Source organism: Balaenoptera borealis (genome assembly GCF_965194805.1).
Source record: "Balaenoptera borealis genome assembly, chromosome: X".
Taxonomy (NCBI): domain Eukaryota; kingdom Metazoa; phylum Chordata; class Mammalia; order Artiodactyla; family Balaenopteridae; genus Balaenoptera; species Balaenoptera borealis.
The window spans coordinates 117,538,501-117,544,326 of record NC_138881.1 but is presented as its reverse complement, the minus strand read 5'-3'; the positions used below and the strand labels follow the sequence as shown (position 1 = coordinate 117,544,326).

General features: G+C 38.6%; 1 long non-coding RNA gene across 1 annotated transcript in view; it reads right to left on the bottom strand.

The window, feature by feature from the left end:
• Nucleotides 1–5,826, bottom strand: part of LOC309620134 — a 687,819-nt gene that overhangs the window by 479,584 nt on the left and 202,409 nt on the right. The gene's annotated exons all lie outside the window — the stretch shown is intronic.

Here is a 5,826-nt window from a genome sequence, read left to right as displayed (position 1 = left end):
CAGGATGCGGCTCAGAATATGATCTATAGCCCTTAAGGAGGAACTAAAGGTCCTTGACGTTGCTTACTGACTGAACTATTATTATTTGGCCTCCTTTGACTGTTTTCCTCTGGTTCTGCATTTTCTCACTTCTCTGATTAAACGTATTCTTTGGCTAAAGTTTTTCCACAGACGAAAGGTAGGCGGAGGACATGGGGGGAAGGATCATAGGGTCCTGCTCCATTTCAACAAGGGGAAAAAACATGTTAACATAACAATGTATATAGCATGATCCTGTTTACATAAAAATAACCAAAACCAACCAAATATGCATATATATGTATAGAAAAAGGCCTGGAAGGAAACACACCAAACTATTATTGATTGAAGCTACCCATTTTTTTTTTTTTTACCCATTTTTTAAAAAATTACTGAGCTGGAAATATGCCCAACATACTCTTAAGTGAAAAAAGTATGTCATGGTGAAATACGTATAGTATAATCCTATATATGTGTTTGAAAATCTGTATATGTATGTTTCAGTCAGTTCCAGCTGCTATAACAAATACCATAGAGTGGGTGGCTTAAACAACAGAAAGTTATTTCTCACAGTTCTGGAGGCTGGGAAATCCAAGATCAAAGGGTTGTCGGCTTCAATGTCTGATGAGAGCCTCCTTCCTGATTTGTAGACAGCCAACTTCTCACTGTATCCTCTTATGGCTGAGAGGGATCATCTCTTTCATGTTTCTTCTTATAAGGGCACTAATCCTATTCATGAGGGTTCTATTGACATGACCTAATTATCTCCCAAAGGCCCCACCTCCAAATACCATCACATTGGAGATTAGGGCTTCAACATGTGAATTTTGGGGGGACACAAACATTCAGTCCATAGCAATGTACCTTGCTATGCTTGTATATAAATAGAAAATGTTCTGGGAGGACACATACCATGATTCCAAGCAGGCATCAGTGATTACCTCTGGGCAAGAAGGTAGGATGTGCAGGGGCAGCATGGATAGGGTTGATGGGGCTAGTTGATGAAAGGACATTTTCACTGCTTATGATGTATACTTTTATATTAGCTATGGTTTTTTTGACAAGCATGTATAAATTTGTAAATTTTTGCTTATTTTGAAAAAAACATAATTATCAAAAAGAATAACACTAGGTTTGTATGGTTTCCATTCTGAACCCATTTGTAGACCACCTGGAAGCCACCCCAGAGCCAGTCAGCTGCAGAGGACAGGTTGGCTCACTCTCCCCAGGGCCAAGTCCACCCGCTGAGGCAATTAATTAAGGCCTTCTGATGCTTTCACATATGGAGATTCAGAAGGCAGATTCAGCAGGTGAGGCTCCAAGGATTGTTGCTGCCCAGACTGCCCCCTCCCCCTGCAACACACACACACAGACACACACACAGACACACACACACACACTGCAGCAGTTTTCTTGGACTTCTGGAAATTCTGTACAAAATCACCATGGAACCAGGCTTTGGTGCGTTGGTCTGGTGATGCTCTGGATGACTAGTTAGCGTGTAAATCGATCTGCTGTCATCCTTAGGCAACGTCTTGCTACAATACACAGTGTGGATCAAATGGCAAATTGCTTACAGATCTAGCTAAGGCACATGGTAGGGTTTCCTTCAAACAACTGTAATTTATACCTCTTCTTAAATACAGAGCCTGTGTGTTTCCTATAGACACACAATTCTTTCAAACTGGGCATACTTCTTTTGGAGCTGTCCACATTTGGGGCACTTGGTGTCTCCTGGGGATAATTGTAAGTCAGCGATTTATACTGAGTGAAGATGGCTTTGGCACCACTGTTGGCTCCAGTTGTTTTATGATGTGTCACACTTTCAGACAATGCAGTTCTGGGGAATTGGTATAAACAAAGTGAAACTTATACTTAATAGAGCCCTGACTTTTTCAAAGGGCACCTAGGAGGCTTCCATTAGGATTCTTCATGAAGTTTTGTTTTAGCTGTTTTTTAAATTATTTTAAGCAGAAAATTGAACCCCTCGTTTTATTTCTATCACATGACACTCATTTGTTCATTCAATCATTTCACTTCATTCATTCATTCAACTAATATTTTCCGAGTACCAATTATTTAACAAACATTTATTGAAACCTACTACGTTCCAGGGACTGTGCCAGTCACTAAAATGCAGTGTTCTCTGTGAATGACAGTACTGGTGATAAATGCTGGGATGGTAGAAAATTGATCTTTTCTGCCTTCACTGCTCTCAGAGATGTTGACACCTAACTAGCTTTTCTTAGCTTCCCTGCCATCCATTCATTCATCAACACATGTATATATTGAGTTCCATGCATTGCATTAGGTATTAGGAATGTAACTGTGAGTAAAATGAAACAAAGTCCTAAGCTGGAGTGCTGCCTAGTGGAGAAAACAGCTATTGATCAAATAATCACACAAGCAATGCAAAATTGCAACAGTGACAAGTACATCAAGTGTCACTCATCTCTGTCCCCCACCTTCATAAAGTGCAACTAAAGCAGGTACACTTTAATCCATTTGATGTATTGGACTTCCAGGTAAGATTTATTTAGGGAAAAATGGGATTTGATTGTTTAAAGATGGAAAATTAATTTTGCATTATTACATTGGCTATGACTTTTCTTTCTACTGAATCTTTACAGCTATATGTCTCAAATCTGGGAAGTTTCTTTTTTTTTATAAATTTATTTATTTTATTTATATTCATTTTTGGCTGCTTTGGGTCTTCGTTGCTGCGTGCGGGTTTTCTCTAGTTGCAGCGAGCGGGGGCTACTCTTCATTGCGGTGCGCAGGCTTCTCATTGCGGTGGCTTCTCTTGTTGCAGAGCACAGGCTCTAGGCACGTGGGCTTCAGTAGTTGTGGCTCAGGGGCTCTAGAGCACAGGCTCAGTAGTTGTGGCGCACGGGCTTAGTTGCTCCGCGGCATGTGGGATCTTCCTGGACCAGGGCTCGAACCCGTGTCCCCTGCGTTGGCAGGCGGATTCTTAACCACTGCACCACCAGGGAAGCCCCCTAAGAAGTTTCTTAAAAGTTATTTCTTAATCTTGCTGACAGGTTCTTATTTCACTAGGGTCTCACATTCCCTCATTTTATAATCATTTCCTCTGAGATTCTCATCTGTTTTTACATCCCAAATGGATTCTTATCAGTGAATAAAAATTAAGCAAGAAGGAATTCACCTTGCTGACGCACTTACTTCCTGTACAAGGAGCTTGTCTCTAATGCAAACAATTCATTCTTGATGATGGATATAACCTGTTAAACTGATTTAAGAGCAGACACTAAACTTCCATGACCACCCCAACTAAGTGCAAACCTGTTTGATGTGTTGAAGAAAAAGGTCCTTACCTTCTATTTAGCCAACGTTTTTGATAGTGTCCAAGAATATCACACTTGTTCCTATCTCCTTCACAAATAGCAAATTCCTTACACTAGCAGAAAATAATACAATTTATAAAGAACTTCAAATGCACCACCTCATTTGATCCTTGAACAGTTCAGTAACTTACAAGCAGTATTTGAAAATGGCACAGTGCAACTAACCAGCTACATTTGTCAATGCTTTACTTTTGAGCTTTAGGAATGCCTGTTTTCTAGTGGTATTATTCATGTTTATAAAGTTCTGAACTACTAACAAAAAAGGAGGAAGAAGCATTTATACATTTTCTATTTTATTAGATTTCAATTATGTCCTGACCTCTAATTTTCCACTTATTAGGTTGTCAAGAAATGAGATTATATTGTTTACAGGCAAACCTTACAGATGTGGAAGCTGATTGGTTAAACATTGTATTTTGGCCAAACATGGGCTAATCAAGCTGCATCCATATCTTCATTATGCAAATAAGATATTGAGGTAAATCTATGCTTCTCCTAATTGTTTTAATGTTTCTGAGCACATGGTACAGACTGAACTCCACTGAAAGACACTGGATTGGGTTGAATGGTGGCCTCCCAAAAGGTATGTCCACATCCAAATACCTGGAATCTGTGCATGTTACCTTATTTGGAAAAACTGGTCTTTTAGATGAAATTAAGTTAACGATCTTGAGATGAGATCATCTTGGATTATCCAAGTGGGCCCAAATCCAATGACAAGTGTCCTTATCAGAAACAGAACAAGAGAAGACACAAACATACAGAGGAGAAGACAATGTAAAAATGGAGGCAGAGATTGGAGTGATGTTGTCACAGCCAAGGAATGTCTGGAGCCACCGGAAGCTGGAAGAGTAAAGGAACCAACTCCTATAGAGATCCAGAGGGAGTGTGGGCCTGCAGACACCTTGATTTCAGCCTTCTGAGCTGCAGAGCTGTGAGAAAATACATTTCTATTGTTTGAAGCCCTCCAATTTGTTACAGCAGCCACTGGAAACTAATACACTGACCAAGTGAAATCTTCAAGTCATTACTTGTAGCCATTCTTCATATTAAAGTCTGGACATTCACTCTGTTCTTATTCAGTCAGATTCCTTGTAAGGCCAACCAGCTTTTATCACCATTGAACAAAGTTACTTTTTAGCCTTTTTAAAGTTACAATTCTACTTCAGAAGCCTTTTGAAAATTAATCAATATTTTTAAATTCCCGAAAAAAAAAAAGAGCTGAATCTCCCACTATGAAATCGCCACACGGAAATTAATTATTTCAAAGCACTCAATTAAACCTTGTTATTTTGGTCTGTTATTGTGGAAAATGTAAAATGCTGTGTCTACAAAAATCTGAAGAAAAACTTCTAAAATCATTACATTAAATCTTGGTGCAATATGATTTGGGTTGGCTTCTGAGGTATTCTCTATTTAATCTGACTAGCTTTTATTGCTCCAGTTCAGTTAGCTAGAGTGTTTTATATTTAGAAACTCTGTGTGCGTGTGTGTCTCTGTGTGTGTGTGTGTGTGTGTGTGTGGTAGTGGGGTAGGTTGTTTCAATAAACCACTAAGTTATTCAATTTATATGCTTCTGCTCTAGCTAGGTTTCATGTATGATATTATTTACTGTATTCTATGTACGTTAGGTAAAATAACAATGGAAAGGGAAAAATAATTTTTACTGAGCATTGCTAGCATAAATTAAAAAATAAACAGCAAATCTATCAAGGTTTAGTAAATATTAAGCCTTTTATCCTATTTGTGCCATAAAACACTTAATCCAAGCAAAAAAACTCTTTATATAGCTTATAATTATAATCCAGGTAGTAGAAAACATTTCCCTTGGGAGTAAATATGAACGTAAACTTTATCTGCATAAAAAAGTTCAGATTATTATTTTACTTCAAAATTTCCACAAAACATTATGTGACAATTTTTACTTGGGAAGGATGTAGCAGATTTATTTGGACTCTTATTATTTGCTTTGATCTTTCTTAGTTTTGGCAGCCTGGAGTTGTAGAAAGACCGTTGGATCTGACGTTAGAAAACCTAAGCGTTATTTCTGCCCTGACACCATGTGAGCTTAGGCTCTCGACACCCCTGATCCTTAATCCAAAAACATAAAGATAAAAGCATCCACATCGCCTACGTCAGAGTTGTTACCAGCATCTCTGTTGAAATTTCATTCATCTTTCAGCAGTAAGACCATCACACCTCCCTATAAAGCAGTGGTTCCCACAGCTGCACATTGGAATCACCTGGGAAGCTGAATCCACTCTCAGAACTCCTGAATTGACTGGTTTAGGGTAGGGCATGGATATTAGAACATTTTTAAAGCCCCCAAGGTGATTTTGATGTACAGCATTTAGAACCACTGCTGTAAAGCCTTTTTCAATCCATAGCAGCAGAATTCATCCCTATCTTGATGATATCTTAACGTAGCAAACTTTAAGTGACT